The sequence below is a fragment of the Erpetoichthys calabaricus genome, chromosome 7 (assembly GCF_900747795.2).
Source record: "Erpetoichthys calabaricus chromosome 7, fErpCal1.3, whole genome shotgun sequence".
Classification (NCBI taxonomy): Eukaryota; Metazoa; Chordata; class Cladistia; order Polypteriformes; family Polypteridae; genus Erpetoichthys; species Erpetoichthys calabaricus.
The window spans coordinates 144977504-144998962 of NC_041400.2; positions in this window are offsets into that span (position 1 = coordinate 144977504).

The window sequence follows — 21459 nt, forward strand, 5'->3', positions numbered from 1 at the left end:
TCAGAGGCCTGGCTGGACTGGCCAAGAATATACTACACTTTCTGCGAGCTGTAACGCAAATGGCTCTACTTAGCAGCTGTAGACAGTAAACCTTGACCTATCTTTCTTTCTATCCAGACCGGGTGCCATTTCACCCCAAACCATTTCTTTTTGTTTTCTTTTGGTACCGGACACCTCCTATAAGTGTCTCTACCAATGCACCCATAATTACATAGCAATCACAAAATGGAAGAGTCAGATGAAGTGAAAAAGGGGAGTTCAGATAGTCGCATTGCTCTAACATTGTATAACTTTGTGCCTCTGCCACAGTCATTTTATGAACAACCCTAGTGTTTCGAATGTTGAAGATTCTTGTCTTCATGACATGTTTTTTTGGATTTTAATTCTGTCTACTGCTCTTGTTAAAATATTTTACATTTTGTGTGTGAAATCTGCCTGTCTTTTAAACTGTGCCTTAATTTAACATTCTGGACAGATTTGTTAGGCTTGCAGTTTTTAATGCCTGCCTACTCTCCCCATTACTCTATTGAATTAGGGACTTGTTAAGTCAGCTTGTTCTGATCTGCACACCAGTCAAGGTTCATGCTGCCAACCAAGCTTTACAGGGCATGACAGGCCAACATACAGTAAGTCTGATGGAAAGCTAGAGCCATGCCATCATACAGTATGACTGCTACATAATTAGTGTTGCATAGCAAAAAACACAGATGAGGGGCCAGCGACAAACAGCAGGTTAAAGTGCAGAGCCCCAGGCAATTCCTCTCACAGCTTATTATTTACAAAACCTCTCATTTTGAATGGCTTCACAAAACCTCTGTGTAAGTGACGTGGGCTCAGCAAAAGTGACTCTAGAGTAAGGGTGCTGTGCTCCATGCAGTTCCACCTGAGATATGGATAGGTGACCCTTACCACACATTAAAATCACACAGTCAAGCCATAGAGAAGCAAGAGCCCGTAAGTGGATTCTTTTTAATGTTACCCATTCTTTGAATCTCGCTTTCATCTGAATTTTTCTTTTTTTTATCCCTCTCTCTATTTAAATCATAGAGCCTAACACCCAGCTTTCTGCTGTCACTTTCAAAAAATTACATTGTGCTTTGCATTATTCCCACTTGAGTCTGTCCTTGCTCATTTATCATAATGATTTATTGGCTTTTATCACTTTCTTTTGATTAATGCAATTCTTGATTTCTTCGAATTGTCATTTTTATTACTTTACCAAGTAGTGAAAGCTGCTGTTGTATTCATTAAAGTCTAGCTTGGTCTATCTGTTGGTACTGATACAGACCAGGGGTTCTCAACCAGGAGAAAGGATTTCATTTGAAGGCACTGAGTGGCAGTGATGTTTGAAAATTCCTTCAAGTGACATCACCAAGGTGCAGACTTAAAGTCAACAGGGACCAGCAGACAAAACCGGTGTACTCAGAACCGGAAATAGCAACTATTTTTCATCAAGCAAAGGGGGTTGAGCGAAACTTGGGGAGATTTGTGGCAGATGAAGTTTAATGTCAGTAAATGTAAAGCATTACATGTAGGAAGTAAAAATGTTCGGTTTGAATACACAATGGGAGATCTGATAATCAAGAATACACCTTATGAGAAGGATTTAGGAGTTTTAGTGGACTTAACACTGTCAACTACCAGACAGTGTTCAGAAGCAATTAAAATGGCTTACAGAATGTTTGGTTCTATAGCATGATGTGTGGAGTACAAGTCCATGGAGATTATGCTCAAGCTTTATAAGAAACTGGTGAGGCCTCATCTTGAGTACTGTGTCCAGTTTGGTCTCCAGGTTGCAAAAAGGACATAACAGAACTAGAAAAGGTCCAGTGAAGAGCAACTGGGGCTGATTCCTGGGCTCCAGGGGATGAATTATGAGGAAAGATTTGAAGAGTTGAGCCTTTTCAGTTTAAGCAAAATAAGAATAAGAGGAAATGTGACTGAAGTGTTTAAAATTATGAAGGGAATTAGTACAGTGGATGGACACTATTATTTTAAAATGAGTTCAACAAGAACAAGGGACACATTTGGAAACGTGTTAAGGGTAAATTTCATGCAAACATTAGGAAGTTTTTCTTTCCGCAGAGAACCACAGACACATGGAATAAGCTACAAAGTAGTGTGGTAGACAGTAGGACTTTAGGAATTCTTTTTGGAATAATTATGTGGATAGGACTGGTGAGCTTTGTTGGGCTGAATGGCCTGTTCTTATCTGGATTGTTCGAATGTTCTAATTTTACTCAGTACTTCATTGAAGCCCCTCTGGCAGTGAGTAAAGCCTGGTGTCCTCTGGGGTATGACTACAACAAGCTTTGCATACCTGCACTTGAGATTTTTCTGCCATTCTTCTCTGCAGATCATCTCTGTCAGGCTGAATGGACTGTTGATGAACAGTTATTTTCAGATATCTCTCCAAAATATGAAAAGAGTGAAGGGGCCTGAATACTTTCTGAATCCACTATACATATAATATATAATATAATATGGAATATTGCAGTTTCACATAGGCTGCAATCAGTTTATTTTACTAAAATAGAAATCTATGGAGTATCCTTCATCTCTCTCACATTCTCACGAGACAAAAATATTACAAAAAAACTTCTTGAGCATCTAGTTAACTTTACAAGGAAGGGATTTAACTACACTGGACCTCCACTTTATAGACTACGCAAATAAATAAATTTTAATTTTTGTGTTTCAAAATTAAAACATTTTGCTAGAAAACTGTGTTAATCTCAATTTATAAAATACCACCATAACATTGGAAATGATTCTGATAGGAGACTAATGTGAATGAAAAGAAACTAGAATGAAAATTAAACCAGTAAAGACATTGCATTTCTGCCAATCTGTATGAAAGCTCTTAGGCTTATAACCAACTATTCAGTACTGTCCAATAGAACTGTGGTATATGAATCTGAACGAAATAGTAAATCACATTGACATTTCAAGAAGGTACAGTACAGAAAAATGTTAGACATCTTAAAAAGAAAATGAGTAAATCAGTCAAATTGCTTTTATAGTGACACTGGGCAATGTATATTTTGTTTGCTAAGGTCTCTACACCAAATACTTTATTGCTGTAGCTTTACCTTGCAATAAATCTGTTCATAATTTATTTACCCATTTCCAGATGTCTTCAGGATGAACAGGGGTGCTTGGTTTAGCTCAGTTTTATTTGGGAGATAAACTTAACTTGAAATAAGACTGCTACAGACTTATACAGAATCAGTGGTTAACCACTCAAATTAGACGAAGGGGTGAGAAGTTCATGGGAGGAAGTTTAGATCAAGCACTGGCTTTGTTTAGTAATCTGGCTTAAGGCAGAAATCGTAACCAGAAACATTTTTTAGTTTGATGGAAGAATTATTAAATACCTGGCAACTTTTACTTCAACAATAATTGGCTGTACAGCAATTTATTTTAGCATAAGCAATTGCATTGTTTTATTTTAGCTTAAAATGAATTCTAACACTGGTTCACAAGCTAAGTTTAGATCCTCAACAATATTTATAGATATGGTGGATATCTAATAAACGAGGTTGTTAGGAGCTACTGACCTTTTATTTAAGACAGTATAACTAATTCATAGCAAATGTTATAGCATCCCATCTCATTAAGCAGGTCAAAAAGGAGGGGCAATGACTTGGCAAAACAGTGCTTACCATGGCTCCTCCAAAAGACTCAAATTCCACATGCAGTGTCGGTCTGTGAAGAGTATAAAACATTCTCACTGTGTTTGCCTTGCTTTTTCTTAGGGTACACCACTTTTGCTACCACATCCTCAAAATGTACACTTGGCCATGTGTGTAAGTGAATGTGCCCTGCAATGGACTGGTGCTTCTCTAAGAATTCATTCATGTTCAGCTAGCTAGAAGGGTTTACACAGTAATTTGGATTAAATTGGTTGGAGAAGGGAATGATGAAAATAACAATGTTTGGTGACAATGGACTGGATGTTAAGCCTAAGCTTTAAGAAAACTGGCACTCATTTCAGCTTATTACTAGAATGCCTGAAGCATACGAAAAAACTCGTAACCCCGGGCCACCTTAAATTCCTTTGCACCTCTCATCAGCGTCTTTTGTTTTGTAAATGTGTTGATCAGCACAAGCAGCAAGCAGAAATTTCACGTGTTTTGTTATACTTGTTCTTTTTGTGAAAGTGTTTACTTGATATTTGGAGTTCATTCTTCACACATTTTACACTTCATGTCTACATTTTGTCAATTATTACTAAAATATGAAAAACATTTCTTTTTTAGTTATGTGTTCAACAATTCCTGCCTCGCATTTCATCCTACATTTACATAGATCATTGTAGACACAGAACACACATGAAATGCATGTGTTCCAAATAACGATATGTTATTTACCTCTACAATTCCAGGCACCTCACACCCAGATAAATAGACTTGAGCTCTGAGAATCTTCTCTGCGACTTGAGCTGCATTGGTGGGGGGATGAAACAGCAGGGGGGTATTTTCCGTATGTCGCTTAAATCATCCGAGATCAGTGCCTCATCTTGGATGAGTTAATGCCGGTGAAACTCATCCAGGATAAATCGGTTTTTCAAACGCAGCCGTGTAGTAGATTAGTCGAGCTGGATCTAATCATCCGAGATGAATGCGTGCGCCCGCGTTGATTGAAAAGCCCATATATATTGAGTCTAGAAAACATGATCAGCAAGTCTTTGACAAAAGAACGGGCGCATTTTTTTTCACACAAGCGGAGCAAGACCTTTTATTCGAAGGACATGAAGAATTTCAAGATTTAATATGCACAAGGGGTAACACTGCAAAAGCAGACCAAACCAGAAAAGACGGCTGGCAAAAAGTGGCCGACAAATTAAATGCGTGTGCATTGTACTTACTGAAAGCAGCGTTTCATTTCCTATGTGTCAGATTAATTATTATTTAATATGTCATAATTCCAGATCAAACGTGAGCACAAGGAGAACACGGGAACAGGTTAAAGTGAAGTACAAGAATATACTTCAAACTGGTAAATATTGGTATATAACTATTTAAGGAATCGATGACATAAAGAATCATATATAATGTAAAGAACATTAATTTTAAAGCTAATAAGAAGGCAGACAAGCAAAAAACAGGTGGAGGTCCACGCGGTCCAGACCTAACCCCTGCAGAACAGTTGGCTCTACAGCAAAATGCCCGTCGCCCTGTTTCTGAGGGCATTCCAGGGGGAAGCTCCTCCTCAGAACCAGTGGCAGGATGCAGTGGTTACTTCATTTCAGGTAAAGGATGGTCATTGCATATATTTGTCCTCAATGTGTGCCATAGGTATGTTCCCTCTTTTTTTGTTGGGTCAGTTGCAGGGAATGTCATATCCCTAGAACCTGTGTCTGACCAACGAGATATTGACGAAGGTCAAATATTTAATGAAGACACTGTGTCTGATTATTCATAAGGAGGAGGGGTACATTTTCCAAATCAAACTCCACTCTGATCAGTCCCATGTGCCCCAATCACATTTGGAAATCCTGGGTAATGAGAATGTTAGGCTGATTGTGAGATTCTTTATGGAACTGTAGGTGTTTTTACCTGTGTATTACCTACCTGCAATGGCATGAAACGCCCCTTTTATTGTCTGCACACGCAGGTGTCCAGTAAACACAATGAAAACCCGAAGGAAATCTTTCAGAGCCAAACAGACTTTACGAATTGCCTGGCAAACTGCACTTTTAAATAGATTTTCTGCATCGCCTACAGTATATAAAAAAAGTGCCGCTTGCAAAAAAACTCAAAGCAATGCATACTGTCTGTGTGGTTGTGAGAGCCCGACTTCGCTGAGTTTGACTCAGATATAAGGTCCTAATAAATTTTTGAGGTATAATATTCCCCCTCGGCTAAAGCGGTATCTTTCGAAAAGTATTTCCTCCGGGAGCAATAAAGGATCTTGCCGATCGCGCAAACCCTCTCTATATTAAATTCTCTTCTTATGATTTGCGTACCGATATCAATTGGTCACTCATTCATGATCGGCGAAGTCATGACTGAATGAATTCCACGCACGGACACTGATTAAGTGTGTGAGCTAATCCTTGTTTACATCGAACAAACCTGCTCCGAGCAGGTTTGAGGATTAGGATGTGTTGCTATGACAACACTTCCAGCAAGAGTTTGGAAAAACCGACAGATCCAGGATCAGGCCAAATCGTCAACAATTACATCCGGCTAAACGAGTAATCCACATACGAAAAATACCCCCCAGGCTGCTTGTTGCTTGTGCTGATCAACACATTTACAAAACAAAAGACACTGATGGGAGAGGTGCGAAGGAATTTAAGATGGGCCGGGATTACGAGTTTTTTCATAGGCTTCAGGGATTCTAGTGTTATATAGCACAGGGGAACATTTTAATTCGTCACAAATTGCTTAATTTCAAATAAAACTGGACCTTGCTTAGTGCTAATTACACATTTTATCTTAGAAAATAGCTTAAAAGAACAGTTCACATAAATCTTTTTTTTTTTTTTTGAGCCAGGGCTACAGAAATAATCCTAGCATATTACCAGGGAAGTTGAGAAGGAACTCGGCTAGCAACTGTAGTAGGCATGAATAGACTGGATGTGGTGAATCACAGAGATGCTTTGTAGAAAAGGATCAAGACATGCCTAGGGTCTTCATTGTGTGTTATAAAATGTTGGCATTGTTCTCTTAGTCTAGTGGCCAGTGTACTGTTGCATGTTCATCTCGGTCTTGGGGAGTAACACCAGCTCTGAGACGAATAAATTGATCATAATGGCCAGGTACATTACAGATCTGACTCTGGTCTTAGTGCCAGAAAAGAGGATGATAACAAAATCCAACAACATTGTGACTATGATGTTGAATGACCCCTGTGTTAACCTAGAACAGCTTTATCCACAGGGTCATTCCACTATAGTGTGCTATTAATGGCACTGATGGAGCACTTTTTGCTTGTGGCCATCAGAGTTTTTAATGCCTCATTCCATCATGCCCATCTTCAATTGAGCCACACATAACAAACATTATTTTGCTAAGGACAACATTTCATTATATTATTTTATAGCTTGTAATTGCCTAATAGTTAGTCTTGAGCTCTTTTGCACGTTGTTTTTATGTTCTGTATTGCTGCAGGAGCATATGAATGATACTATGGGGATCAATAAAGTAGTACCTATCTATCTAGCTAGCTAGTCAAGCCATGTGGCACAGGTATGTCTCAGTCCAAAGGACATAAACATTATTAATGACTTCTCTGCGTCATTGGCAATACATGGAGAGCAGCACTGCTACAACACTGCATAAAACAAAATTACAGTGGTTCAGAGTTTAATGCTGCTGCCTAACAGTCTCTACATTAGAATTAATGGCGGCAGTGTATATTTGCATGTTCTCCTCAGGTCTGTGTGGATTTTTTTCTGGGCACACCTGCTTTCCTTTCACATGCCAAAGACATGCCTGTTAGGTATACTGGTGAATCAAAATTGTTTCAGTGTGAATTAATGTACATGTGTAAGTGTCCCCTGCAATGGACTAGTGCCACGTCCCGTATTTGCTTCTGCTATGGGTTAGAAATGGGTTAGGAAATGGTATGGATGTAAGGCTTAATATTCTTGTTTAAAGGTAGTAAGACATTTTGCTCTTTAGTGACAATTATAAGGGACGTGCTGCTGACCTCTAAGTCACCTGTTGATTGTACAATACAGCTTTTTAAACATGAATTAAGGTTATAGATGACAACATTTATACTACAACAGTTTGACATGTTTATTTATAGCATATTCATTCAGCTTTTATGACTCGTGTATGTGGGAAGCTAAATAGATTAACACTGAATAAAATCACTTAGTGCAAATCACTTGCTGGTATTGACTAAAATATATGCAGCACAATTAATAATTCTACTTACACATTCATAAAGTTTCAAATGATTAAAAAGATCTAGATAATTTACATTTTCTTTTTAATATATTTCTCAATTTGGGAGTATTGTCATTCCATTCTTAATCAAACATTAAGCCATGCAGAAGAAATCATTTTAGAAAATATTAAGTTCTTCACTGTGGTGGTTTAAGAAGCTGACAGAATAAAGAAGCAGAAAAAAATCTCAAGTGAAGCACATACTATATATATATATGACAGTATATATATATATATATATATATATACAGTGTATATATATATATATATATATATATATATATATATATATATATATATATATATATATAGTCAGACACATGTAATTAGGAGGCATCTTCAAGGCTATACACAAATCAGCAATACCACCCGGGATCGAGAGCTGTGCTCTTGTTAACACAACTTCTCTTTCCATCTGTAGTTCAGGGAAACATTGGTTGGCAGATGAATGACATCACTTCTGGGCCCATGTCATTAGGATCCGCTCCTTCCAAGAATCAGCACTATAAAACCATAGTGTTGATTGGAGGCGGTCAGTTTGATGACTACCAGCGACTAAAACGGACCACACAGAAGCACAAATATCCTTTTGTTATTTTAGCACCCCTGTGTGCTCTTTATTTTGGCCAATTTTCCCTACTTCCTCTCTGGATTAAATGAGGGCCAGCTGGTACCCCAACACTCTTTGTGGCTCAAAGTTTGCATACTGTATATATATATATATATATATATTGTCACACGTGTGCATGGGAGACAGATAGAGGGCTTAAATAATAGTAGTACCATGCCAGGCCTGGAGGTGGCGAGCTGCACTAACTTTCTCTCTCTGTCCTCTGAAGCCTATCCTTGGGAAATCCCACTAGGTACTGGGGCCATTGATGACATCACTTTCTGGTACCGGTGCCGTTGATGATGTCACTTCCGGTACTGGGCACCATTGATAATGTCACTTACGGTGCTGGCGCCATGGATGACATCACTTCCAGTCCCCAAAGACACCGCTTCCGGTACCTGCACTCTGGCTGATGTTACTTCCAGTCTTGACGATATCACGTCTGGTTCTAGCCAAATGACATCACTTCTGGTCACTGCCTTTAAAGCCGCCATTTTACCAAACTCAAATCAGTTCTGTTTTGGACATTGTACCATTCACAACTCATGGAAAAAATACCCATTTTGCAGCCAGGGATATTAAACGGGTGGCTGTCCCAAAACTTTGATGTGTCTTATTGTGACAATATATACATAGATAGAGAGATTTAAAAGGGACACAGGAGCAGAATTTTTTTCCGCTAGGTAGACCTTGACCTGGTACAAGAATGATGGACACACTTCATTTTGCATTCATATCCTCTTCTTCTGGCTGCAAACTCTCATAAATACTAAATTTATCAGAAAGGAATAAGTCAGTCTGACCAGACCAGTAAAGATAACACATTGGTGTTGTATAGTCCCAGTCAAAAGTAAAGACACACCAAACTTTCACTGTACTCTTGGGTAAACATGTCTGTTGTGCATGTTTACACTGTACTTTGCAGATTGGGATTAGTGTTGAATGACTGGTTTAAATGTATCTGTTATTAGTGACAGTTTATGTGTTTTCTTTTTGTATCTGTCTGGTTGTAGCAGGCACTACTGTCATTCAGTCCTGACTAGGAAAAGCGAGTCTTGAAAACAAATTGATTGAAGAGTCTTTTGCTAGTTTAAGGATTAAGATTTGCTCATATCAAAATAATAACTAATTATTGATTTACAGTATATCAGTATAAACATTTTGCAAACTAAATTATTCATTTCACAGACTAATGACTTTTATTTAGACTGTAAGGCAAAGTTCTTTGTTGGTTTACTGCACACTCAACAGTTCATATTCAATAAATCTGTGTGATTAGTCTTTGCTATGGAACCTCAGAGGTTATATGTCTTATTTTGGAAGATTTCTGGTATTATTTCCTTGTTTAATATTTTCATTTTTCCGGCAGTGATGTCATCTCAATACCAATTTGGGTATGGTTGGTTTTTATAGACACTGCCATTTTTGGTGTAGTGTTTGATAGCTGCAGCCAGCTTGTTTACTAGCACTATGCCTGTTGCTGGTCACATTACATGAAGATCATGTGACATGCGTAGTCATCATGCATTCTTATACAATATAAGAGAGGGGAAACATGTCCAATCAATTTATGAAAAAGAAAATAAACTTTATGAATATTAGTTTTAAGACTTTTTCGGAATGTTATTTTCAACTTTTCCTGATTTGTGTTTGGCTTTGATGTTCTCAGATCCCAGCCTGTTTTCCACAATGATTTTGCCTGTCCCTTTTCTGCTTTCCATCTCCTGGAACTGCTTGCACTCTTAAAAGCCTAGAGCCCCAAATATTTTCCAGGTTGTTCACAAAAGTCTAGTAACACTACTTCCTGATTCCAGTCACCACATTTCTCAGAGTCTCTTGCAAATACCAATTTGTTTTCTCCTTTAATATAGTTAAGACAAATAATTCAAAATCATCTTAATATATCTCTTGAACTCTGACAATAAACTTTATCAATAAAATCAAAATAGACCTCTTCAGTTATGTTCATAGCAAACTAGTTTAGCAAGGTGAAATTGTGAATGAGTGAAAAGTACATCAAATCTAAAGTGTGGTAATTATACAGATGCAATACAATACTGACAACCCTTACAGTAATTCAAAGAACGCAGTCTTAGTTTACTTGAATCTAAACTAAACTTGTAGTGTGTTATTTTTGACACAGTTTAATTTTTTCATTCATTGATCATTTTGTATTTGATTTTTTTATGAAAATTCTGCTTAATAATTTTATTGGAGACATTTAAGTATTATGTGGGCAAGGTTTTTGGCGGTTTCAGTTTTCCCATTTGGGAATATATCAGAACACAACTCATGTTGCGGAGACTCAGATCCATAACACCAGAAGAACTCGTTATTATATCTCTGGGGCTGAGCCAAGCAAGCTGTTTGTAATCCACCTCCATCATAATGAGTCATTTGCTACTATTTCTTCCATTAAAACTGAATTGGGTACAATCACCAATGGCCCTTAAGCAAATAAATTAACAGTGTTTAAATTACTGTACCAAATTGTTTTCTGAAGTGCCCAATTCATTCTCCCTATATTATTACTTTATTATACTATCTTTAATATGTCCTGCAACCTAGAAAAAAAAGTATTGCATTATGATGACATCATTGAAATTATGGTTAAAATATAAACAAATGAAAATAAAAATTAATACCACATAGAAACAAATGCAAATACAATAAACACATTAATAACACACTAAGAATTGATTCCTGATGTATTCCTAACATAGGGAATGCTTCTGTTCTTCTCAAAACCTTTTCCTTTAAGTAGAGATCCATGCAGATATTTTCCTCTCTCTCATTTGTCTTCTCTTCATTTTCATTTATTATTGGAGTCATCAGCAGAGGATATCCAAAAATCTAATTACTAAACCATATTTCACTACATAAAACAAAACATAGAGTATATGTTAATTACATATTTCTGTTTCTAAGTAATGAAGTTAAGAATTCCCCATCTGCTTCAGACTTCTCAGATCTTTTGAAACCATGATAGACTATAACATTATTAGCTTAATTCAACAATTTTGCCACCTGTTTTGTAGTCCTGGCCTTGGCATTCCTTCAGCTTCCTTTTCTTCTAGATCCAACTAACTTTGCTCATCATTAGGGTCTCATGGGTCCCACATTTCCTCTTACCAGACATTCTCTTCTCTGGCTTGTGAGTTCCTTCTCCTTCCTTGGTTTTCTATTCTTTGCCTGGTAAGTCCTGTTTTTATCGGTCAGTGGTCTCAAGATATGATCTCAGAAATTCTTAATCTTCTAGATATCTCAAGCATCACTTTCCTTGGGCAACAATGTAAGTTCTTTTGATTAAGCACGAAGGTAAACTTCTTCTGGCTTCAAAATTGAATCTGAAGTAACTCTGAAGAACTTGAAAGAACTGACTGTTATTGTTTTTTTTATATATTTTATTTTATTAAAATTAAAAAACATTCCATATATGCAAGTCAAGTTTAACAAAACTGGTTTGAAACAAATCGACCCCCACCCATGAGAAAGAGAGCTAGGTCAGCAGAGTAGCACTTTAATAACAGTACAAATATGTAAATAAATAAATAAATAAAAAGACTTTCATTGTTTTTTAATATGACTTACAAATATCTGCATCATAAATTGAGCGTCTACTCAGTCCATCTAAAACTGGGATTCTGCTGCGTGACTGGTCAATTCCTTGGTCGGCTGCAATTAGATTCCTGTACAGGGTTGTTGGGCTTATTCTCTCTAGTTGTGGAGGTCAGCAATACAGAAAGACTGCTAGATGATCCACCTGAGGTGTTTTTTGTATAAGGCAATGCCCAATGAGAGAAGATCTTGGGGCAAACCAAAGGAATGCTAGAAGGATCTTTTCATGCCCAGAGAGCATCTAGGACCTCATCAAGAAGAACTGAAAGATGATGCTAAAGATAAGATGACTGGGTGAAATTAACTTAGCATGTTACCATGACATCTCACTCCTGAATAAGCTGAATAAAAGCGAAGTGTAGCTTTTGTAGTTTCATTAGAAAACAATTGTAAAACAAGATCATCTTCGTCTAAACCTATGGTTATCATCTATTAAAACGCCTTTGATCGATGGTTGCTTTTCTAACTTGTCTCCATTAGTTACTTGTTATGCCAGTTCAGTTAACTGATGTGCAATTGCCAGGCTTAGCACAATATCTTACTTTTATCCATCCATCCATTTTCCAACCCACTGAATCCGAACACAGGGGTCTGCTGGAGCCAATCCCAGCCCACACAGGGCACAAGGCAAGAACCAATCCCGGGCAGGGTGCCAACCCACCGCAGGACACACACAAACACACCCACACACCAAGCACACACTAGGGCCAATTTAGAATCGCCAATCCACCTAACCGGCATGTCTTTGGACTGTGGGAGGAAAGCGGAGCACCTGGAGGAAACCCACGCAGACACGGGGAGAACATGCAAACTCCACGCAGGGAGGACCCGGGAAGCGAACCCGGGTCTCCTAACTGTGAGGCAGCAACACTACCACTGCACCACCATGCTGCCCATCTTACTTTTATGTAATAGTAAAATATTTAATAACTTTAAGTCCTTAATAATGTAACATGTACTCAATAATAGTCAGAATTTATAATCAGTACCTTCTTGGGGGACACTTGATTTAATCCTGTCTGTTCCAGGCAATATATAGTATTTGTTTTTGCAGTTTTTATATTTGCAGTGCATTCTTCCCTGTAATATCAAAATTTAACTAAATATTTCTTATAGCTTCTGGTAGGCTATAGATCTGAAAACTGGTTAAAAAATATTCCAAGAAAAATGAGGCTTAATATTAAAATAGAGAAAAAAACACACATTTTCACAATGAGAAAACTATATTTACAGCTTGTTTATTTTCACAAAATATTGTCCATTGGTTTTAGCCTTCTGTTAGGTTTCTCCACTTTATCCTGACTGTAAGAAAGGTTTCAGTAGACCAGCAGGACAGATGACCATCCAAGATCTGTTCATGTTAAGTGATCACACCAGAACTGGGCCAACACATCCGATTTATTTCTCTGAGAAATTGTTTCCGATCTTCTACCCATACTACTACTGTTGAAACTACCATCAGACACAATTCTCAAATCATTGTTGGGAAAGTGAGGAACATGCTCCATGGTGCTCACGTTACTACAAAGCGACATGTCAGTGTTTTGCTGACACCTCCTATGTATCCTGACCCTACAGAATGACAATGGAAGCCATCGTGATCGTGACAGTCCTGGGGAATAAAGGTGTTTGTGCAGGTGCTGCCTTGGCATGCCTTCTCTTCTGACCGTAGCCCAATACAGCGCCTTTGGGATGCCCTGGATAGCATCATCTCTGCAGGTTAACAGTCAATCACTTCATCATGGTCTGCAGGAATAGAATAACATCCAATGATGGCAGATTTAAAGGTTTTTTATTTTTGTTATTGCATGTTTTTTGTTATTCTAATTTGTTTATTGTTACTTAAGCAATTGAAGGTTGAAAATTCAGTCCATAAATTTAGTCAATAAATGTGCATTTCTTCTTTTCATCAGTATATTTATTATTTCCTTTTCTGGACATTTTATTTCCCCTGCTCTTAATGATTAAATACAGAAAGAACATTTTAAGACTGACTTTTTCCATTATCAACAATATTTTTTTTTTCTCCAGCTGCCTTTGGCATTTCTAATTTCCCTTTAAACTGTTGTTGTCATGTGTTCATAGGTTTATAACAGCTGAAGAGGCAGTCTGGAATCCTTTGAAACTTCAGCTAAAGTACCATAAATCTAAAGCCACAAATCGTTGGCTAATCCTATACATGGTGATTAAAGATAAAATGTAGAAAAACTCGGAGATAGCAATTGAAGAAAGATGAGCTGAAGGAAATTTTCCTGCTCATAAAAATTCAGCACTTAACGATGATCATTCTCGATGTCACTGTTCACAATGATTCTTGTCTGCTGTACCGTTTTTGAATCAAATTTGATTTATTCATTAATTTATAGTACAATGCTGGACATGTGTTGTGAGATTCACTTGTTTTTCGATTTTAATAAACCAGGACTAAGTAGCTTCCATTGTTTTTCAGTTCTTAACTAGAAGTAAAATGACACGGTTGTTTAATCAGTTTTAAAATCAGCAAAGAAGTGAGAGATAGCATGTACCTGTTAAGTCATAATAAATACTTTGTCTATTTGCTTCAATCAATTGCAATATAAAAGTAAAAAAATTGATAAAAGCTATTTCTGTCTGGAAAAAATATAACCAAGGGTTTAAGTACAATGTTAAAAATCAGGAGTGGTCTCCCCTAGACTTTCTCATATACTCAGAAATGGGGATGAATATTTGAGGAGTAAAGTGCAACACAATGATTATATTTTTATATTATTTATATTAAAGAGCCATCAACAAGAAATCAAATCAAATTAATAATATATTGAACAATTATTATAAAAGTAAAGTTGAATAAATCGGACTCTGTACCTGCATGAATAAAAAGTACCACTTCCAGTTAGCAGAAATAGCTCAAAAGTTGAAAGAAATCTGTTTTGTATCTAATACTTGTATGCAAAATTTGGTTGACCTAACTGAAAGCGTACTCAAGTTATCGTGTTTACATACATACACACACACACACACACAGACATAATTCCAAAAATGGTATTTTTTGGACTCAAGGAGGTCTATAACATCAAGATTCATCAACATCTCGAAATCAAATTTTTGGATGATTACAACACTTTCCCTACGAGAAAGTAAATCAGACTCAGGGAGGTCTAAAACATAGAGATTCTTCAAAATCTTGAGGTCGAATTTTTGGATGATTACAATACTTTTCCTATACTTCATATACAAGAAAGTACAAAATTGAGGGTCTATCATTTATTGTCTCAACAGCCAAAATATTGTTTTTAATTTCCAAAGTTCAACATTGTTCAACATGTGATTCCAGACAGCCTCTTCAGCTGTTATGCTTATAAGGAATTCAATTGTTTTATTCGACTATTAGTGAGACATGTCATTGATGAGGCAGATTACTGAAAAAGTACCTACTCACATGGACAATAAAGGCTTCGTTTCCTGAACACTTCTGGTGGCATCTTATGGTTTTTGGCCTGCTGATCACAAAAATGACCTTAAAATTTTATTGCATTCTCCATTTTGTTTGTGATTTCCTCTCACAAGTATACATATACAATACAACAACAAAACTGGAACATGTGTGGTGATCTAAAATTAGTGGCACTGCTACTAGCCATGCAGCTTGAATATACCAAGTGCCTTTGTTTCATTTGCGAATGGATGATCTGTAAAAATTTGGTTCCAGAGCAGAAAAGTGTGCAACATAGACCACATGTCAACCCAACAAAGGTATTTTTTCTACTCTTCATGTAAAACTTAATTGATGAAAATTTTTGTGAAAGCAATGAACAAGGAAGGAGAGGGATTTCAATATTTGATAACTGATCATGAATAACTGATGCCAAGACTAAGTAAGGCATTTTTGTTGGTCCACAAATCAGACATGTCATCAATGATGAGTGTTTAGAAAATTTGCTTGTGGAGTTGAAAGAAGTCTCATGGAAGGCATTCAAGGATGTTGTTGAGAATTTTCTTGGCAACTACAGAGCACAATACTACGTCCAACTGGTTGACAACATGCTACAGGCATACGAAACCATGCTATGCAACATGTCTTTTCCGCATTCGCACTTGGGCTTCTTCAGTGGTAATCTTGAAGCTGTCAATGATGAACATGGTGTAAGGTAGCAACACGGCATTGCAGTGATGGAAAAGAGATATCAGGGCTGGCAAGATGCATTTGTGCTGGCTGACCATTGTTGGACACTGAGACAAGATGCATCAGATGTTGAGTGGAAACAAAAACTAGCAGCAAAACATTTTTAGCTCAACTGAACTAATGCAAAGTATCAGTATCATTATTATATAAATACGGTAAATTCAATTAAAGTTAGTTTTATTTTTGTCCAAATTCCTACAAGATACAGCAGAACTGAAATTATATTTGTGTTCAACTTGAATCTGTGTTATCATAAACATCAAATTATTCATGAAACAAAACTTTTGTATAATTGGATTGGATAGTATAATTGGAGGATGACAATACACTCTAAACTGAGTATTGTCTCATCGTTCTATTAACATGGGGGAAGATAGCACCGAAAACCTGTAATATAGTTTATTTAACTTTTGTATGTGTGTGTTGTGACAGACGTCTGGGGATGTTGCCCCACCGGGACACCAGAAGAAGCAGAGGACCAGAAATGGGGCAGTACTTCCCCCGGAACGCAAGAGGGCAGCTTCCCTGGACTGCATGGGGGTCACGGAGCTAGGAAGCTCAAACCTGTGGGAGGACGTGGCCACCGCCAGGGGGCGCCCAGATGTTTATGGACCCTGGATGGCAGCACTTCCGCCACAACAGGAAGTGCTGCCGGAAGAAATTCAAGGGGCACCCGGAGTGCTTCTTGGTGCTCATCTGACACTTCCGCCACACCAGGAAGTGTCGTTGGACAGGGCACCTGGAGCCCTTCCGGGTTATTATAAAAGGGGCCGCCTCCCTCCAGTAGACGAGCCGGAGTTGGGAGGAACGAGACGGAGCTTGTGAGGGGGGGGGGAGTAGAAGCGAGCACGAGAGAGAGAGAGAGAGAGGAGAAAATTTGTGCTGTTTATACATTGTGTAAAGGAGAAAAGGAGAATAAACGTGTGTGTTTTGGACATTCTGGTGTCTGTCTGTGTCCAGGGGCTGACTTTCCAAGGTGTATACATGGTTTCTTTCATAAATATTCTTTATACCTTGTGGCAGGCAGCTGGCATCCATGCACAGCCGGGACGCCCCTGCACAATATTTTCAGGGGGAACAGCCATGGACAGTACAATACCTCCCCCTGGACGCTAGATGGCCGCCCCCCCTGGGGTGGAGCAGTGCCTCGGTTTCCCACAGGGATCCCTGGGAATTGGAATTGGGTGCAGCCCTGTTGGGTCCCGCAGGCACCGCAAGGGGGTGCTGTGTTTGGGACTCCTGAGCCTGTGTGGGCAGCAGATTCATCACACCCGGAAGTGCAGCCGGAACTCAGTGATCAAGCACCTGGAGCACTTCCGGGTGAACTATAAAAGGAGCCAGCGACCACCACTCAGTGGCCAGAGTCTGGTAGAGGAGGACAAGATTGCTTGGGAGGAGTGGTGGTGCCAAGGAGAGGAAATGTGCTTGTTGTACTGTTGTGACTAATACTGGGACTGTGTATTACCTGTGGGTCACTGGGAAGACGTGTGCCCACAGGGGAAGAAAATAAAATAGTTTATTTTATTGTACACGTGCCTCCATGTCAATCTGTGTCGGGTCAGGTGCTATATAGCATCAAGCTTACAACCTGTATATACTTCAATAATTATTTCCTCCTTTCACTGTGTTGTTCAGAGAGATGTCATCAAACAGAGCTTATAGCCTTGTCTTTGATTAGAGCATATTTGACGTCTTTAGTAACTTTGTTATCAAAATACAATTCTACATTATTAGAGAAACATGTTAAGTAAACCTGTTTTTATGTCTGCTTCATGCTCTAATGCAGGAATATCACTTCACAACCTTTCTTCTTTGTGATGCTTAACAGACGTGCAGTGTGATGATCTCATGTTCTTGATATTCTTGGTCTCTGTCTATCATCATCATTGTGACCTTCTAGTTTTTTCACTGTGATTTAAATCCTTGAAATGTACCTTTGTAGCTTTTGTTATATTCATTCATTGCAACTCGGATATACTTTTTGTTGCTTTTTATTTTTTTATCATTGTTTTTTCTGTGTCAGATGGCTAATTTAATTGCAAACTATGGATTAAAATAATAATAATGATAATATAAAACATGTTCTTATTTAGCGCTGATAAGTGATTTCTATAGACAAAAAACAAAAATCAATCTGAACCTTTTTTTCGGTGCAGAATTGCAGATTATTTTAATCACTTACTATTATTCAGCCTACGACAAATGTGGCCCTATTCATTGAATCAGCTTTGTCACATTCATGACTGTAGGTTTGATTAAGTTAATAAGCTAGCCTAAATTAAGAAATCATTTTTCAGTTTCTGTTTTTTTTACTTTTTATATAAAAGGTATTAAGCTTATAATTCTAAAGCGTAAAAAAACCTAAAGAACTCATTTCAATTAGAGGAGTTGGTCATTTTTACTTTGAGCAGAGAACTTCAGCATAGGCTGTCCTAAGTAAATGAATGGTGATGTCATTTCAATTCAGAATTAATTAAAAAGAACTATGCAACTTAAAGATGGGTAGCGAACCCAGGATGCTCACAATTTATTTTGAGCAGGGAACAACTGCATAATAATAATAATAATAATAATAATTCATTACATTTATATAGCGCTTTTCTCAGTACTCAAAGCGCTATCCACACATAGGCTGTTCTAAGCAAATGAAGGTGACTTCATTTCAGTTTAGAATTAATTAAAACAAATAAGTAACTTAATGCCACTTAATGCAAACCCAGTGTCCTGGGTTTGAATATCACAAACAGGTGTTCTCTGTTAGAAAACTGTTAGTGCCATGTTTATTTTACTTGGAATAATTCTTGTGCCAAGATTAATTATTTTTGTACTTCATTTATTTTGTTTTGGTGACATAATCGCATCTACATTTTGTGCATTTTCATTGGCACTGCCATTTTGAGTGTCTAGTTGCTATGATGCTGTGTGGTTGCTAGGGCATGTGACCAGTGACGTCCGCGAGGCCATGATAAATAAGATGGCTACTCACATAAAGCAGGCATCTAAACTTTAAAATAATAAAGGAAAGACTTCTAAGAAGCAAATGAGTTGTTAGGGAAACATTCTGTAAGGATATCAAATTTGTCTTATTAACTATGCCACATGACCTGAAAAGGGAAATAAAAAGTGAGTAAAGCACACTTTACCAGGGAACTGGAATTCCAGAGATAAAGACTTTTTTTGACTACACTTTGTAGAGGTTTAATATGCTGTTGACATGAGCCTCTTCACTTACATGATAATTAGCTTCATCAGCCCTGGTGTGATTGTTTTCTGATGTGCTATATGCTGGGTGTATGCATGTTCTTCTCTTTTGTTATCTTTGCAAAATCTGGTTTCTTTCATCAGTCCAAAAACTTATTTGGCTAACTGGTCAGAATTTTGTCAGTACGAGTGAATACCTGGGTGTGTATGTTACAAGGTAAAAAAATCTTTTGGCAATAATTTTGAAAGACCACCCCCAGTCTAAGGCAATCTTTTGTTAAGCCGAGCCATCTAACAACATCCACAGTAAATTGGTTCAATTTAAGAGGAGGTGTCAAAGGAAGAGTCCAAAATGTTAAGTCTTTTACCCTTAGACATTTCACACAGCAATCTTTTTTGTAACATAATTCATTGGCAGCAGTTTACAAATTTAATTAACTTCAGTTGAGCAATACATTATTTATGTTTTACCTATCACAAAAAGAAAGCAGTGTTATAGCATACTTAAAATACACTACAATGATTCTGGAACACACCATGTAAATGACGTTGCTGTTTGTTGCAGATTACTTATAAACTGGCAGAAGGAAGTTGTTACCTTGGATTAGGGCACTGAGAGATGAACAATGGTCAGAGTGTATTTTGTCAGACTGAATCGCTAGTGTTTTCCACTACAGTGACTGCAAAACACAAAACGGAAGATAGCGAGGAACTCCATCTCCCAGAATGTAAGTGACATGACCACAATGACAGAGGTCTTTACAGTTTGCTAGAATTATACAATGGATTTGTCACTAAAAGGCTGCTTCAGTAGGGAACAACTTCTGAATTACACACCCCTGTCCAAAGGTGTTATTCCCTATATTTAAGTTCATTAATATAAACATTAGGTCATTTAATGAAATCCACTATATACACATTTTTTTCATACAAACAAAGGGTATAATGTGAAATAAACATTTGGGAATGAAAAGATGTACATTTTAAAATGTTTATATGTTTATTCAGATTTGATTTTAAATCTATATATACAGTATATAAAATGCAAAGTTGACTGATTCACTCACTCACACATCATCAAAAACACTATTTCCTGTTTAGTTAAAAAGATTAAATTTAAAAAAGGACATTTTGATATATCCAGATTTAGGAGTAAAAAAAAAACCCTACAATAGAAAAACTGAATACTCCAAAATCTCAAAAGTGCCGTGATGGATTTGATTGAATTTGGTGATGTCACAGTGGAAAGAAAATTACCTGACACATTTTTTTTGTTATTTGGCAATAATGTTTTTATTTGTTGCAATTTATTAATATTATCCTAACTTACATGCTCAGTGCTGCACTGAGAGCATGCTTAGGGCAAACGAAGGATGCAGAAGAACTGACTGATGGGCCACAAGTAACTAATAGGGTGGATGGATGACTGAAGATGGGTGCTGTGTCCCTGACAGGAAAAAAGAGACAGTATCAATGTTGTAAAATGGAAAGAGAAACTTCAGTAAAGCTCAAGAATGATTTTGCGATGATGCTGTGCTGTCCAAGGGGTCTTTGATTTCATATGTGGCTACATGCATACTCCGATCTCTCACAACAACAGCCCCACTCTACAATTTCACATGTGGCTGCAAACATACCTCCATCTCGAAAGGGACTTTGATTTCACATGAGACTTTTAGCATGATCCAGTCTCCAAGAGGGTACCAGGACTTGTTCTTTAATTTCACATATGGCTGCAAGCACCTTCCCAATCTCCAAAAGGGATACTCCCACCCCCCATGCGGCTGTGAACGTCAAGGGGACTTTGATTTCAACTGTGACTAAAAGCATGCTCCAATCCCCAGGTCTCCAGTGTGGTACGCTCTTTGATGTCATACACAAATCGGTGGGAGATTCAAGGGGCACCATGTACCCTTGAGCCCGCTCTGACTTTAATTACTTTTTTATATACATTCTGC